This window comes from Abramis brama, assembly GCF_963993115.1.
Source record: "Abramis brama genome assembly, chromosome: 4".
In the NCBI taxonomy this organism is placed as follows: Eukaryota; Metazoa; Chordata; class Actinopteri; order Cypriniformes; family Leuciscidae; genus Abramis; species Abramis brama.
The window spans coordinates 10,502,002-10,520,203 of NC_139966.1; positions in this window are offsets into that span (position 1 = coordinate 10,502,002).

An 18,202-nucleotide genomic window follows, 5' to 3' on the forward strand; every position below is an offset into this window, starting at 1 on the left:
GCTTTGTGCTTTCTGTTTGAGGTCTCTGTGAAAGTTTTAAAGCAGTCTTTTAGCATTTTATAAATGCGACCACGAAAAATTTAATAAAATGAATATTTTATGTTCTGTGGAGAGCCAACCCTTCTTCATCTGGTGGGTATTAACCTACTTTTGGTTTGCAGTATTGCCAGGGGCGGCGCCAGAGAATTTTTAACGCAGGTGCCACTTAGGCTTGCTAAATGGCTAGCTAACTTCAACATAAGCTAACTCTAGTTATCTAGATGATGTAATTTTCTCTCGATCATCGTGGTTCACCCACAACGTCACTGTAATGTGTCAGTAATAACAATATTATCACTTGGTCTAACGTTATACTGCACATAACGCTGCCGTTAAATCTGGGATGACGAACCCCAGACACGTTACGCGCCTTAAAAAAAAAAAAAAATGTTACGCGCCTTTTAACAGTCGCACAGGAAATAGGAACAACGTGAATCTGTATTTATTTATCTTAAGTATTTATAAGAAAATGGGAATCACTCACTATTAGGGTACACTTTTTAAATCTTATATCAACATAACACTACATAAGTAACATTTTCTGTTGTTCTCCCTGCAGATCCAGTCAAACACATCACCTGTCCGAACCGATAGCCACACCTGATTTACAACACCCAAAGGCACTTTTAAGAGCCAACCCCTATCTCTTCTTTATTTTCTATATCTCACATCCTCTCTGTTCTCAATATCTATATTTCTGTCCATCTCTCCAATCTATATCTTTATCTATCTCACAGTCTTTATCTATTGCTAGTTCTTTCCTCTCTGTCTGTCTTTGTCGACTTGTCTGTCTTATCCATCTTTGTCAGTCAGTCTGTCTGTCTGTATCTGACTGTGTGTTATCATGCCAGGGGGGTCTACAAAAAAGATCTGCCCCTTTTGTCAGGGCATTTTATTTTGCGCACAAAAGATCTCTGAAAAGACCTCTGAAGCAGCGCCTCGAGAAGAAGCTTCAGAGGTTTGAGGAGAAGCGAGAGGAATGGATGGTTGATCATAAGAAGAACCACAACATTGCATCCATCAAGGATGAAGCCATTGTCATGGTACGTACAATTTCATCCATGACATTAAACTGTCCAGATCATCTAGGAAGTACATTCAGTGGTACCATTTGTTATTAAGTGAGCATGCTAGCGCAAGGTCAGAAAGGCATTATTTTTTGCCAATATACACTCACCTAAAGGATTATTAGGAACACCATACTAATACTGTGTTTGACCCCCTTTCGCCTTCAGAACTGCCTTAATTCTACGTGGCATTGATTCAACAAGGTGCTGAAAGCATTCTTTAGAAATGTTGGCCCATATTGATAGGATTAGCATCTTGCAGTTGATGGAGATTTGTGGGATGCACATCCAGGGCACGAAGCTCCCCGTTCCACCACATCCCAAAGATGCTCTATTGGGTTGAGATCTGGTGACTGTGGGGGCCATTTTAGTACAGTGAACTCATTGTCATGTTCAAGAAACCAATTTGAAATGATTTGAGCTTTGTGACATGGTGCATTATCCTGCTGGAAGTAGCCATCAGAGGATGGGTACATGGTGGTCATAAAGGGATGGACATGGTCAGAAACAATGCTCAGGTAGGCCGTGGCATTTAAACGATGCCCAATTGGCAATAAAGTGTGCCAAGAAAACATCCCCCACACCATTACACCACCACCACCAGCCTGCACAGTGGTAACAAGGCATGATGGATCCATGTTCTCATTCTTTTTACGCCAAATTCTGACTCTACCATCTGAATGTCTCAACAGAAATCGAGACTCATCAGACCAGGCAACATTTTTCCAGTCTTCAACTGTCCAATTTTGGTGAGCTCGTGCAAATTGTAGCCTCTTTTTCCTATTTGTAGTGGCGATGAGTGGTACCCGGTGGGGTCTTCTGCTGTTGAAGCCCATCCGCCTCAAGGTTGTGCATGTTGTGGCTTCACAAATGCTTTGCTGCATACCTCGGTTGTAACGAGTGGTTATTTCAGTCAAAGTTGCTCTTCTATCAGCTTGAATCAGTCGGCCCATTCTCCTCTGACCTCTAGCATCAACAAGGCATTTTCGCCCACAGGACTGCCGCATACTGGATGTTTTTCCCTTTTCACACCATTCTTTGTAAACCCTAGAAATGGTTGTGCGTGAAAATCCCAGTAACTGAGCAGATTGTGAAATACTCAGACCGGCCCGTCTGGCACCAACAACCATGCCACGCTCAAAAGTGCTTAAATCACCTTTCTCATTCTGACATTCAGTTTGGAGTTCAGGAGATTGTCTTGACCAGGACCACACCCCTAAATGCATTGAAGCAACTGCCATGTGATTGGTTGATTAGATAATTGCATTAATGAGAAATTGAACAGGTGTTCCTAATAATCCTTTAGGTGAGTGTAGATAAAGTTGAATAATTTTTTTCAATGATACTTTGTCCTCCCTGTGTCATCAGAACTCATTTAAAAGTACAATTTAACTATCAACTTTGAAGGCAGATGTAATTGTGATTTGTAGTTTTTATTTTAGTGGTAATACCCTTAAGTAATCACATCTTCACTGTAACACATCACAGACCTAAATTATCTACCAGAGCAAAATCTGAACACACAGCAAATATAAGTGATACTCAGGAATTCTTGAGTTCATAAATACAGGCATGCATTATGACAGAATCACAGGTGCAATATAATAATCAAACTTTCTTATCGAGTGGATGAGAAATAACAAATGAACTGCATTCATACTGTACTACTCAAAGCACTTTACAATGTGCACGCGTCAACTGTAAATATGTGCAGCATTCACCCATTTGGTCATGTAATCACACAGGTTCTGCCTTTATTTTTATTAAATCTGTAGATTGTCACTGTCCAGTTGCACAATGGTTACATAATCTTATCAACGTAGGTGCAAAACCCGAGCTACTAATGTTACAAAAAGTTATATTGTACCCTCCTGGTGTCAGATTCATCTTTTTGCTGTTTTTCTATATAGAAGAATTAGTTTTTGCTTCTACTGCTTGAGTCTTTCCTGTTTGCACATTGGTTATACAAAAGCTGAACTCACCATGAAGTTTAAAATCCTGATGGCATTAACCTGGATGTTGTCATCAATAATGTTATATTTTATTAATAATTAATATAGTTATTTTTTATGTTGTTTTTCTATTACTTTAAACAGAAAATACACAATGTTGTCATTGCAGCTTGTTTTCAGCACGCCGTTTAAGTGCATGTGTCTTTAAATGATAATGAGCTTTGCTCACCCCGCCCCTCTGTTCTGTGTGTACACCGTTTCTAACACAATAACACAATAACCATAACGCGTTGTTCATTATAAACGTGGGATTATGAATTATATTGAGAACGTCGTACATAGAAAACATGCCGTAATGTACCCTGAGTGTAAACAGCCGCATTCATCGTGAAGCGAGCAGCAAGCGATTTGTAAAGATTAATATAAATATTAATATAAAGGTTAATAAAACGTTACACTCACTTCTTCTTCTGGAGGTGCAGCAGGAACACGAATAGTTGGTGCCGATCCTATTTTCAGGAACAGCTTCTTAGCAAAACCAGCTTTACTGACCCTCGTTTGTAAAACTGGTCTGGTGTGAAATGATTTGTGCAAACATGAAAGCATGGACGTTGATCGTGGGGAATCCCCGCGAGGGAACCCCGCGTCAATGCTTTGGGAATATTCCATCAAAACGACTGCTGTGTTCCTTATTACACCCAAGAACAGGACGCCACAATCGATTAGACGCCATTCTTCTCCAGCATATCAACAATGCACTATGATGACGGACAGCTCGCTCACGAGCGAGGGCGGGTCTGTGTTGAAACGCTGCTGTCAATCACAATCGTGGGAGGGGCGTCCGACCCTGTGACGTCACAAAATCGAACGGCTTGATTTCAGAGAGGGTCAAACATATAAGGAGATTTAAAAAAAAACACTGGATGGATTTTTATAATTTTATGATGGGTGTGTACAGGCACTGCCAACACACATTTCAGTACAATCAACTTGTAAAAGTGCATGTATCGTTATATGACCCCTTTAAAGTCACAGTTCACATCTTGTGTTGAGTTCGCAAAAGATTTTATTAATGTTTAAATCTTAAAGGGATGGTCACCTCTAAAACTTATTTTTTTCTGCTGCTGAATGCTTGTATGATCACAGGCTACTCTGTGTGACGTCTCTACCAACACTTGTAATGTAGACGCAAATGGGTAGAAAAACTAGAAAAAATTCACACCTGGCAACTGATTATGGGAACTGAAGTAAACTGATTCAAAACGGTAGTTTCTTACAACTGCAGATACTCAGACATGTAGATTCTAAGTGTATTGAGCCCTGTTTGTATTAATAGCATGCAGCACACTGCTCTACAATGGGATTATGGGATTTGGCACCCATAGTTAAGTGCATTCAAGCATATACTGTCAACTTTAGAATTACGTTTGGTATGTTTTTTGTAGGAGCCGTATTTCATTTCTGTTTTCAGCCCACATACAACAATATTTGTAATGTTTAGGCACACTCACCACAGCAGTTTTTATAGGGCCATACTAATTGAACACATGAAATTTGCAAAGACCCGTTTTGGCAACTGGGTCAATGAATCAAATGATAATGAATCTATATACTCAATGAAACAATATCAAGGACAGTGCTAAAATGTAGATCATTAACGGAAATAACACAAAGAAGAAGAAACCCATCAAATGTTTGCTGGATACACCATAAACTTGGTATCATTGCCGCTGGAATCCTGGGTCCAACCTGTGCAAGTTAAACAAGTGTTGTGTGTTGCTTATTTAAAACATAGAGGTTAACCATACGCTTGATCTGTACCTGTTTTAAGAGTTAATCTGTTTGAATCATATAGTCCAAATTTTCCCCAACCAGATTTGAAGGCACTTTTGATTGCAGGAGAACTATTGAGTGTATTAGATATCTGCAATATACTGTATCTTAGTGGAAGAACAAGCCAGCACTGAACAGATGCAGACAGAAGAAGAGCTGTCTGTGTAATCCTGTGTAAAACTGAATTAAGAAAGGCCATTTACAAAATCTATGGGGATTGTCCTTCTATCTAAGAATATAAATATATAACAATTTATCTATGAAACGATATTTACATTTACATACAGTAAATATTGAAAATGTATATTTGGTTTCTTCATGTGTATAGCTGGCATTCAGTGAGAGACTGTGTTCTGGCACAGTTGGCCAGTCAGTTCGAGGAATAATGCAGGCAATCGGGACAGATATGCTATGGCCCAAACACAGCCTGAAGGAAGAAAAGGGAAGAAAGTGTTTCAGGACCTTCTCGTCATGCGACTGATCACAAGTAACTCACAACTGGCCACTAAATTATTCAAAAATAATGCATACTAGAGGTAGTAATGCGGCCACAATGGAGTGTGTGTGTTGTTTTCCAAGCACACAGTGGCATTGCTCTTCCTTTGACCTCTGCTAGGCCTTCGTGTCTCCAACGCCAAGCACAATCTCCAGGAGAAACTGCCCCACACAGTTTGTACGTCTCCTTTGTCTGACACAGTTCAGGTCTTGGAGTCTTTACTTTTGAGCTGATGACCTGAATAAGGTGTGTTAGATAAAGGAGACATATAAACAAACATTCACATCATAAATTAAAAAAATAACAAAGAAAACATGCAGACCTTCTGCATTAATGCCCAGATTTTACATGCAGTACAGAAACTCTGAAAAGTAGGCCTATTCAGATACCATATTTACAATATTTCCTAGTTTTAATTTCTTTTCATGCAGATATTTGTCAATGTTATTTTCAGGAGCAATATAGGGCTTCAAACATGGCTGCTAAGATGCCAGAGATCGAGGGAGAAGTGGCAGAGTTTGTGAAGCATGCACCATATACACGTGGAGGACCAACAACCCTCAGGGTAATATCTGTGTGTGTGTATACAAGTTGTTCTATCCTGGTGGGGACTTCAGCCTGAATACAGACTGACTCTTGGGGACTCATGTCACTGTTGGGACCGAAACTGAGGATTTAAGGATATTTAAATTGCTTGATTTTGTAAGATTTTATTTGATTTATTCAAGAAGTAACATATTAGAGTATTAAGAGTATATTAACAATTTTCTGCATTAGACATTAAGCAATGTGTTATGTGCTCCTGTTTTCAGATGGATGTGCCCACAGCAGAAGATGACGAAGAGGTAATATATTCGTACTTTCTTCTATTTTCACACTGTTATACTGAATCTGTAATCTTCTCCCTGCGAGCCATGGCTAACTCTTTCACTTAAATTATTCATGATTGGCGCCCACTTGTCTGAAGCCCAAGCTCACATTTCAATTCGAATGTTGGCCGTGTCTAAATCAGTGACTGAATATACGAACTGTGATTTTAAGATATGTTTGTTAAAAAGTTGCGTTCGTTTAGTGAATGAGACCAAAATGCTTTAGGGCTTAATCCAGCAAGACTATTTATCAGAACAGTCTACAATAATCATCACAAGTTTTATTCTTCTTTGACAGACCCAAATTGGACAGGTACACTTTTATATATTAATTGTTTCACTAAGGTGACGAACTAGAGATAACTGGTATTAGACACAAACCACTGATTTAATTGCAGTGATTTAAATTTCACTCTGAAGAAGAAAATGAAAGTGTAGCTAGTTTTGGCATTTTGTTTTAATTAAATGTACTTTTTATGTAATTATTTCAGTTCTTTTATGTGTAATCACCAAATTATTAATCAACATTGTATTTTTTTTTCATATATCAATACTTTTAGCATTATTTATTACAGCTGTGTATCTGTCATATGTATGTTCTTGGTATATAGTTGGTTTTGTCAAAAAACATGATTGGGAATTAACTTTTGTTACACAATGTATGATCTTTGTTGATTCAATTTATTATATATTTTATATTGGTTATAATATATAATAGAAAACACTTTTTTATTAATAAGCAATTGAAATGTCTCCTTGCTATATTTGACATTCATTATTATTACTTTTGCCGGTTCTTTGTGACAGCTTTTAGGTGTGCTTTAGGTCCCTTACATGTTAGCCTACATGAACGCGCGCACCTCTGCTCAATAGATAATATTGTTCTTTGGTGTTCAGTTTATACAGATTTTACAAATGTTATTTAATAAAAAATATATTTTTCTTTCTCAAATTTGAAGGCTGACGCCGGTTTCACACTACACACGTTAGCAGAGCGCAAGCAGCGCATATTTTTTTCGGCGCCCATGTGAACAGATTAAGGCCAATTTATACTTCTGCGCCGAGTGTACGCCGTAGTGTACGTCGTAGGCTACACACATAGGCGACGCCATCGAGAGCATTTATACTTATATGCGTTCATAGATATATACACTAGATGTCGCCTGGGCTACGGCAGTTCATTGGAACGAGTGTGTCAATAGAGCCGCCATCTTGGAAAAGGGGAGCCCCTCCTCTTTAATGCATCAGCGTCAATGTAGGCAAAGGTCTAATGGAAATAAAATCACCATAAATCGTCATGAATGCGATTTTCTAGTTTTTTTTGGTTCGTTCCAACGGTCAGACATGTATTTATCATTGAGTCCAGATAAAATGTAAGGTTTTGATATTAAGATAATTACTTCTTTTTCAAAATATAATGCATAGTGCTAGTAGGCCTAAGTTTATTAGTCACATTCTTCCACTTGAGTAAACTTAGAATGAACTATCGCTATATATATACAGGTGCTGGTCATAAAATTAGAATATCATCAAAAAGTTGATTTATTTCAAGAATTCAACTTAACAGGTGAAACTAATATATTGTATAGACTCATTACATGCAAAGTGAGATATTTCAAGCCTTTATTTGTTATAATTTTGATGATTATGGCTTACAGCTTATGAAACCCACAAAATCAAAATCCCAGAAAATTAGAATATTACATGAAATCACACAGTAATTACACAGTGATACCATGGTCGCTGAACCAGGTTTTGGTTCTTTTGGCAGTGTGGGCAGGTGCAAGTCCTGCTGGAAAATGAAGGAAGCATGAAGTGCTCTGAAAATGTCCTGGTAGACGGCTGCGTTGACTCTGGATTTAATAAAGCACAGTGGAACAAAGTCCTCTTTTCTGATGAGAGCAAATTTTGCATCTCATTTGGAAACCAAGGTCCCAGAGTCTGGAGGAAGAATGGAGAGGCACACAATCCAAGATGCTTGAAGTCCAGTGTGAAGTTTTCACAGTCTATGTTGGTCATCGGCTGGTGTTGGTCCACTGTGCTGTCCACTCAACGCAGCCGTCTACCAGGACATGTTCAGAGCACTTCATGCTTCCTTCAGCAGACAAGCTTTATGGAGATGCTGACTTAATTTTCCAGCAGGATTTGCACCTGCCCACACTGCCAAAATAACCAAAACCTGGTTCAATGACCATGGTATCACTGTGTAATTACTGTGTGATTTCATGTAATATTCTAATTTTCTGGGATTTTGATTTTGTATTAACAGGCAATTTGTTGATGAATAAAATTTATTAAAATTAAGATACAATTTATACAAAACGAAATTCACTTTAAAGAAAGGCTTTAAACAGTTGACATTTTCACAAATTCCAGTGTCCTTCCACACCTCCATCCCCAGTTTGCAAGGAAGAAACAAGCCCTTGAGCCCACTGTGCAAAACGCACATATACGATTTGTGGAATTCTATAATAATCATGGATGTACTGTTTGAAGATTGACAGGGAGAGGACAAGCATACTATTAGGACTGTACTTACAGGTTACAAGCGTCACACTGTTTTTTTCCATTAAAAGGTTTGAGTAGGCTACAATTGGTAAAAAATCAAAAGTTAGGAACAACACAGCACAACACAGCCAAAAGTGGGTATTGAGGATCAACTCCTGCTGCATATTGTACATTTTAAACACAAGGGTTATTTCAAATAATATCTAAAGAGTACACCACATTCACAGTTAATTTTCTGTGCGAGAATCACAGTTCATTTTCTTCCTCCAAGCAGAGAAATGTACACTTAACTTATAAAAAAACAACTTGACTACTCACATTCACAGAGTAAATGTAATTCCATGCTGTCTGGTTTTGATTTCGTTCGTGTGAACATCCATACGCAGCCCAAAAGTCCGGCATCATCCATGAATTCGAAGTACAGGCGGAGATAGCAGCGTTACCTAGCTACATCCTATGACAAGACCCCTGTTCAAAGATGGCGGCGGTTTTGACGCATGTTTAGAACCCAAAGGCGACATCTAGTGTATATATCTATGATATGCGTTATGTCTGTGTTGCTCTGCAGTTACACCACCGAAATGCTAGTTGGCGGGGGCGGGTTTTAATGTTCCACTCAGGGTTGCCAGGTGCCAGCAAGGTTTTCCAACCCAAAACCTCGTCAAAAACCGCGAGAATGCACAAAAAACCGCCCAATTTTTTTTTTTTGGCTTGTTTCTCATTTAAACACATTGAAATCATTAACAAGCTTTAAAATGACCCATTTTTCAACTTAGCCTATCCGATTTTAGAAACAACATTCAATCAAATGAACGCAAGGCTACACTGACCTCAGTCAGACTATTCTAGGCTACTATTAAACTATAAGCTTATGTTATGGAAAATAATGTGATCAATTTAGGCTATCAATGAGTCTGTTTATTGTCATTAAAAGTCGCTTGGAACAAAAGCATTCAGTAGGCTAACGTTACATAGCTGCACGATGCATCTATAAAAGACTGTGATCTCGATCCAAACACCCACGCGATCTTCTTCCATTTCGTCTGTCTATTAAACTTTTGACAAAATCATATTGCAACATTCAAACCTGTGTTGGCGCTGCTGCTGACCCGGAGAGAGTTGTCATGAAACCGCAGTGTCAATCAGCTAGCTAGCTAAGTTTGAAAACCCCGCGATATATACGATATGTCAAAATCCATATCGTGTTTAAAAAATATCTCAATATATTTTAAATATCGAGATATCGCCCACCCCTAATATATATATATATATATATATATATATATATATTAGGGCTGTCAATCGATTAAAATTTTTAATCGATTAATCGCATGATTGTCGTGAGTTAACTCGTGATTAATCGCATTTAATCGCACATTTTTTTTATTTGTTCTAAATATACCTTAAATTAATACTTTTCAAGTTTGTAATACTCTAATCAACGTGGGCATGGATAAATATAGATGCTTTATGCAAATGTATGTTTATTATTGAAACCATAGTCAATATAGAGCATGAAGACGAGACATGTTTCAAAGGTCATAGATGTTTTTTCAAAGAACTTGTTCATGTCTATTAGACACATGTAGAAAGAACAAAGAAATACCATGTTCCCATTACTTCTCTTTCTTTGCACTGAGCAATTTACTAACAAAAAAAATGTTTAGATTTTTGCATGACAGGGCAGTCAAATGTACATTTAGCATTTATTATTACATTGTAGTTTGTCTCTCTCTGTGCCCATTTTGATGAAGCTAAATTCTCAATAAAACTGTTTTCATTGGTATATTTTACTGTTTCTGTTGTCAAACAATGGAATGAATTTGAAATGGTGACTGAAACGCGACCCAATAAACATAACCAGCTCTCCCTTCCAAGACGTTAATCTGCACAAAAATTCTGATAATCGAGCCGTCGTCTGGTGAAATCAAATACACATAAGCTAAAGACAATATCCGTGTATATTTGTAAAATTAGAGAAGCAACATAATATCTGTTTAACTGAATTAAAGCGCTGCTCCTCCGCGCGAGACGCAGAGAGAGAGAGAGAGAGAGAGAGACAGGCGCGCGCGCGCGCTGAGAGTAGGCTACCGGCGGTACTCGCAGCAGTACCGGTAGATTCTCAGAAACTAAATAAGGTTTGGGCGCTTTGTTGAAGGAAAAAAAATCGCTAAAGGGGTCTGCAATGTCGCTAAGTTGCCAACACTGTGTATCTCCATTTCTCCAACTAGGGGTTGGGCCACCTGTCAAACAGAAAATATGCGCTGCGTTAATCGCCCGTTAAAAAAATTAGTGCCGTTAATATGATTTTGCGTTAACGCGTTATTAACGCGCTAACTTTGACAGCCCTAATATATATATATATATATATATATATATATATATATATATATATATATATATATATATATATATATATATATACACAGTATACCCACTAAACATTGGACGTCGGATAGACGTGCAGATCATGTCTATATTGGGTCCGTCGGTCCATGACCAATTCTGGACATCTATTCGACGTCCAAACTAGGTCCACTATTTGGACGTCCAACCATGACCCAACTTGGACGTCATATTGAACTGGGTAATTTTTTTGGACGTCATTTGGATGTCTATGACAGGTGCAGGAAATTTACATGATTATTACTATGTAATATTTTTTTTTAACGTGATAAACGCCATTTAAAAAAAAAGAGTTTGTCATGTCATTTTGCTGTGTACTGAACCTATTCGCTCCATCCACGTTTCATGCCAAATCGCTATTTCCTTGTTTAAAATGTACTGCAAGATGCAGTTTCTTTCCAAACCGCAATAAGCACCGAACCTATTTTTAGCCTAAACGCGATATATCCTCTGGACTAAACAGAATTATCTCACTCTCTCTCACACCCTCAAATCACTTGCGCGTATCGTGCCAGACGCTCAATTCGCCTCATTCGCTCGTCCGCACCGCGTTTAAAAAAAAAAAAAAAAAACTTTGAATTTATCATCAACAATTTTGTTGTTTGATTTAATAATCATTGTTCAACATGTTTAGACTGAGCCAAAAAACATTTTAACAGGATAAATTGAATATTCACAAAATGTGTGGGTCTAGGTAAAAAATTTAATTTTCCTGAAAACTATTTAAATGGATTTATAGCGTTTTGGAAAAGTGCTCCTCAAATATCAACATTGTTATTATCAACATGATTAATACATATGAATAGGCCTACAGATTATTTATAATTATTTAAGATCATTTTCCAAAAACTCCATTTGATCGTCTCAGCATCAGGTGATAACTGGAGACGCGTACAAAGGTGTGATACTGTAGCTCAAACAGTAGAACGCTGGCACTTGTAACGCTAAGATCACGAGTTCGATTCCCAGGGAAAGCAAGAACAAGGTGTGTGTGTGTGTGTGTGTGTGTGTGTGTGTGTGTGTGTGTGTGTGTGTGTGTGTGTGTCGTCTCATGAGGAGAAGCCTGAAGAAGCCGCTGTTTTGTTTGAGCGCACTGAGCGCGATTATTGTTTGGAAAAGACGTATCTAATAAAACACACGATCCACAGCAAGCCGACCCCGTCTCCTTCCTTCTTCCCACAAACAAACTTTTGTGGACGGACGTCAACATTAGACGTGCGGAAGACGTCGGAAAAAAGACGTCATCTGGCGTCACAGTCTGCACCTTCAGGGGAGCAAAATTGGACGTGCAAAAAAGACGTAGAAAAGACGTCGTTTCGACGTGTCTATGCGCAGTGGGTATGAGTATGAATACAAGTATGAATCAGAATCAGGATATATTTTATTGCCATTGTCAATGAAAGGTTTCACAGACTAGGAATTTTCTTCGGTGTACTTGTGCAACATGAAACAAACTTTTGCTAATTGTGAAGAAGTGACCTTCTTCACCGCTGCAAGCGGCAGCACTGGCACACATCACACACACACACACACACACACACACATACACGCAACAACCACACACACTTTTCTCACCTGTTGATGCCACTATTGGAGAAGCGGGTGCACACGCGATCCCGATAGCACTTAGTCATTCATCAACATCCCACACTTCCCTTCTGTTATTTCTTCCGGACATTTCATGCATTTTCATTATTTGTTTTATGTATTAAATCATCTGTTATATGTTGGCGGAAAACGATTGCTGGGAGCTGCGCCAGCAAACTCGAGCTCAGGTAGGGCGAGCGGTTATGACGTCATCGGACTATGCCGCGCTGGCGCAGTGGACCGGAACCGGGTGAAACCATGTAGTGTCTAAATGTGGGGTACCCAAGTTTTAGGATAAAAGACAAATCGCAATTTAAGGTATGGTTGTCTTGTTTATTATGTTATTATGTTTATTGAAATAAGTTGGTATAAAGTTTGTTTGTTATAAGGTGGAGTTATTTGACAAATGTGGAAGACATTGTCACCTTATGGCAAGTACCTGTTAATGGTGGTCCCAGAGAAAAGGGGCGGAGTCTGGCCTTTAAAAGCAGGAGCCAGACTCCAGAACAGGACTTGTTTTACCAAGTCGAGCAACAGACTACTGCAGAGTCGTGAGCTATTGTTATTTTGTATATTGTGGATACATGGGAGTTTGAGTATATATTCGACAAGTTTAATCTCTTTGTTTTATTTTTGTTGTTTTGTTACTTTGTTTTACAGAACGGTACACTTGTATATATACATATATATATTCACTGGATTATTTGACTTTGGGCACTTGTAAATAAATCCATCATACTCTGTGTGAGTGCTACGGGTTGAGCCATCATTTTTATTTTCACTTTTCCGGACTGTAACGCGTCCGCAGTAGACTCAAGGTGACCCAGTTAGGCCTGCCAAGGGTCTACTGCATTACATAATAAGAAATAAATAATAAGAAATAAACTATGGAAATAGGCATAGGCGTAATTTGCGGGTGGGACGGATGGGACATGTTCCCACCACTTTTTGCCAGGATCGAAATTGTCCCCACCACTTTTTAAAACATCTCGCGGCACAAATGTACCAATTCTACAAATAAATAAAACATCTCCAGTTAACTGGCAGAGCATTCATTTCGTTCGTTTTTTAAATAAGAGACGTTCTAGCGCTGAAATGTGTTTTTTAAATCAAGTGATCAAAGTGCTTGTTGCCGTTGCGATCAGTTGCGTGGATACTGTGTTTTCTCGTGTGGCTCGCGCACACACCGCACGGTCTTCACTCGGACGCGCGCTTCAATCCGTTGCGTTGCGGAAACTCTCTATTCGTTCTGGTGAAAATCACAAAACATAATGCAAACGTTTGCGTGTCCCTGCTTGATATACAACCACTGATGAACATAATCGGTTTTGATGAGAGAAAAAAACTATACGAGGGCGGATTAAAACCATGAACCTCTGACACCGTTGGCGAAAGTTCTACCACTGGACCATTAAGATACACGTTGGTTAAATAGGCGGATCTATGTATTTATTCATATGAAGATTCTCGGCACTGACAACATGTATTAGGCTACATCTCATTAAACGACAAATTAAACCCCATGTAACCTACTATTTAAATCGATTGCTGGACATTGTAATGTTATTGGCGTCCATCTTCATTGAATTTTGAAATCAGATAGAGCCGGCCAGAGCGCTGCATAACAAGTAGCCACGCTGTTCCCTTGCAGGGCGAGGGCAATAACAAAAGAAACAAAAGCCGGCTTATTCGACAATGACACACTCCTACTGCATGCTAGAATCTCCGAAAAACAAGCCGATTTCAACCTCAAAATGTACGCTTTTAAATATACCAATACTGCTATCTCAAACATGGAGAGGCTTCTTCGTGATCTCAACTAACAGATTCTGCAAAAAAGCGAAAATCACCAATTTTGAAAAAAAACCCCGCTTCTTTCTCATTTTGCTCGAAAGTTGTGCTGCCGACTTGTGTCACTGGTTTCCATGACGGGTCACAAATATTCCCAGAATGCCATGCCAGCCCCCACGGAGCACACTGTGGAACGGGAACAACAAAGCTGGCCATTTCAGCGAGGTTCTACTGGCCTGCAATGGGGGTGGACATCGATAAATGGGTACATACTAAATCATTGCCTTTTAACTTTGCTGAGAAACATACAAATGGATTAGGTTTTGGAATGCATTTCTCATGTGCTTATTTCTGAACATCAGGTTTTGCAGTGTGTGCCCAGTGCCGATTCAGTAGACTGTCCATCAAGCAGGAGCCCAAGTACATCCCAATATGTGTATGTAAGCTTGTCCACAGATGTGCATGGGTTTTGAGACCGGTATTTCATGAGTTCAGAGAATTTAAATGTATTTATTGAGCTATTTTAATTTTAAGGTGGATAAGCATCTGGAACTGCTGGGCATGGATTTAGTAGAGAAAGTCACCAAAACCAACCAGGGAAATGAGTACGTGTCCTCATTGACTATTATACTAAATGGTCCGAGGCATATGCAATTCCAAATAAATCTGCAGCAGTTGTCTCGCGCTGCATTATACATTTTTTCTACAGGTTTGGGGCACCAAAGAGAATACTAACTGACCAAGGCACTGAGTTTGTAAACCAGGTTTGTAGTTTGTTGAATGAACTAAATTCAGTATGCACGAGAATTTAATGGTTTCACACATTTTTTTTTTTGTAGATTAATGTTAATGTATGATTTGGAAACTGATCAATGAAGAGCTCTGTGCCTTCCTCAGTGTGGAGAGAAGCCTCTGTGCCCCATACCATCCACAAACAAACAGGCTTGTGGAAAAACTAAATGGAACCATTCAGAGGTGAACCTTCATTAACGGGTTGCTTTGTGGGAATGCAATATTCAGAGTGTCTTTGAAAATTGTTTACTCATAACTTTCAATTCCTTTTGGTCATGACTCCAGAGCCTTGTGCAAACTAGTGGATACAAGACCAGAAAAATGGGACGAGTACCTAGATGCGATAATGTTTGGTCTAAGAACTAAGACACAGCTGACAACCAGGTTCTCACCATTGTTCTTAATGTTCGGCATGGAGGCACGATATCCTTGTGAGGTGCCTGAGACGTATGAGATATGTGATAATTTGCATTGTTCCATATCAATATCATGTAGTATCAATTACAAGTTAGTGAAATAACTTCAATCTTCAATGTTTCTGAAAGGTCAACAGCACAGTGGAATCTGTGATAGCAGAGGACACCTTATTAAAGGCCATTTCTCTGAAGGAGAAAATGGAAAACGTAAAAAAAAAAAAAAATTGTACGAACAAAACAGGACAGGAGACAGAAGGTGGCAAATCAGGCGCCATTTTTTGTAGGGCAGAAGGTCCTGCGAAAAAACATACGGACCCAGCAGAGGAAAGGGGGCAAGCTTGAGCGCAGCTGGTTGGGACCGTATGAAATTATCCATTTGCAAGAAAAAAGCGCAGATTTAAGGGATGAAAATGGCAAGATATTCCCCAAAATCAACACTGACCACCTCAAACCATTTAAAGAAGACACACCCAGGAAGACATAACACGATTCAGAATGGAGACTGCTTTAACTCTGCTCCACCAATCTGGTATGGCTTTATAAACTCATGAATGTTATTGACGTGCTTTTTGATGTGCATCTCTTTCATTAGTGTTGTACTGTACCACATAGATGACCTAAGTGACCGGTGCCACTTTTGTGGAGAGGCAGAAACTTTTGAGGACTCTGCAGATGTTCTTTGGGTAACTATGGCTGAGTATTTTTGGTTGGTGTAGCATACACAAAATAATCATGAATGGACCATTGCAAATCCTGTTGGGGACAAAATAATTTTGATTTATTTTTTAAAAATACTTCTCTTGATCTGAGCGGTACAAGACTTGGCTACTTTTCCTAAGTTTGCCACCTGAACACACACACACACAAAAATGACTAGATTCTACAATGTTGAGTAGGTGGGAAAAAAAACCCTCCTTAATCTTGTGTTCGTGGACAAAAATGGGCACCCATTGGAATTAAATGGAAAAACTGTAATTCAGAGCATTCTTGTTTTTTTGTCCAAAAAAAAAAATCAATAGATCCCAAACAATGTATATCTAACATACACAAAAATGAAGGGCTGATCCTGTACAACATTCTCAACATGGCAACAACTCACACTCATACACACACACACAAACAATGCATTCAATGAGCCTATGACAGAGCTGGGCTTTTTTTTTTTTTTTAAATAAAAACTCACTCACACATACAAAAACAAAGAATTGAATGAGCCAATGTCTGACCATGTTTTTTGGTATGATCCAATCATCCACCTGGCTTATCACCCTCACACACACACATGCAGGCACACTTCAGAGTCAGGTCAAAGTGCTACTGCAAGGTTTGTTGATACTTCTAAACAAAACGTTTCTGCAGCATATGCTCCCTAAACCTCAGTGGCAGTTATTTCATCAGTTCACTCGGAAGCAGCACAATTAGAGAGATTCAGTGCAGCAGAGACCCTGGATATTCTCCTGGAATCCAGTGGCGAGGAAGGAGGCCTGCCAGACTGCGGTTGATCAAATGATGAAGGATCTGAAACAGATAGTCAGAGTTTGACCAGGATTATGAGGACACCGATGAGGAAGACTCCGAGGAACAGGATCCTGGTGAAGTAACTTATGCATCTAAAAATGGGGAAATCGTCTGGACTGCTACTGCACCTACCCAGACACCAGGGAGAGCACCGGCAGAGCACGTGATGAAGATGACCCCTGGGCCAACCAGATATGCCTGTTCGTGTGTGGACAACATCAGGTCAGCTTTTGAGCTCTTTTTTTCCTCTGGAAACTCAAGAGACACTGGTTGACATGACAAATTTAGAGGGGAAAAGAGTGTATGGGGAGTCATGGAAAGAGGTGGACTAGGTGGACTTAGGTGGAGTAACGGAATACATGTAACGGCGTTATGTAATCAGGATACAAAAATCCAGTAACTGTAATTCGTTACAGTTACGCCAAAAAGCGTAGTAATCAGATTACAGTTACATTTTGAAAAAAGGGGGAATACTTTCAGGATTACAATGGTTTAATTTAAAACTAAATAAATAAGTATTTTGGCATAATATCACTATATTAAGCGCTGCTTGATTAAACAGTAGTTCCTGGTTCTGTTGCCAGTAATGACTCGCGTGTGCCACCCGCTGGTACATGCGCAAATAACAGCTGTCTACAATCTCCTCAGACACAGATCGAATCACTGCTGCTAGTAGAAGGTAAAAACAGTTTCAGTTCATGGAAATTCCACTGCTATTTTGTTTTTAAAGAAGAAAATGCAAACAACATGGTTGTACCAAAATGTCCTTTCTTAACCCTCTGGGGTCTAAGGTGTTTTTGGGGTCCTTGAGATGTTCTGACATGCCCTGACATTTGTGCTTTTTTCAGTTGCTTATAAACATATTAATGGCAAAGGTGTAATTACACTCTATTTAGCACAAACAGGGCTACCATAATATGTGAGCAAC